Source organism: Pygoscelis adeliae, unplaced genomic scaffold (genome assembly GCF_000699105.1).
Source record: "Pygoscelis adeliae isolate BGI_AS28 unplaced genomic scaffold, ASM69910v1 Scaffold537, whole genome shotgun sequence".
In the NCBI taxonomy this organism is placed as follows: domain Eukaryota; kingdom Metazoa; phylum Chordata; class Aves; order Sphenisciformes; family Spheniscidae; genus Pygoscelis; species Pygoscelis adeliae.
Genome location: NW_008825213.1, coordinates 689,210 through 689,613, shown reverse-complemented (window position 1 = coordinate 689,613; position 404 = coordinate 689,210).

Sequence of the window (404 nt, the reverse complement as noted above, 5' to 3'; positions counted from 1 at the left end):
CTGGCGCCGGCGAGGACAGCCGGCACCCATCGGCCCTCCCACACGACGGCTGTGCCCTGACCCGGGTACCGCGGGATGGGGATGGGGATGGGGATGGGGATGGATGTCTGTGCCCTTCGCCTCCCAAAAATAAGGTTGGAGGAGAAAGGTGGCCGCCGGCAGCGCGGGGTCCCAAGGGATCCAGCCAGGATTTGGGATCCTCGACCCTGATAACCCCGCGGAGCAGCAGCACCTGGAGGGGGAAAGCGCAGTGATGGGGAGAGGCTGCCACCCCTGGGGACAGGGACCAACGGGTTAACGCCACAGCCCGGCCATGCTGGCAGCATCCCCTGCCCGTCCTGCCCGTCCCTCCTCCCCATCGCGTTTAACTTTGAACTCGGCAGCAGCTATTTGGAGAGCTGCTA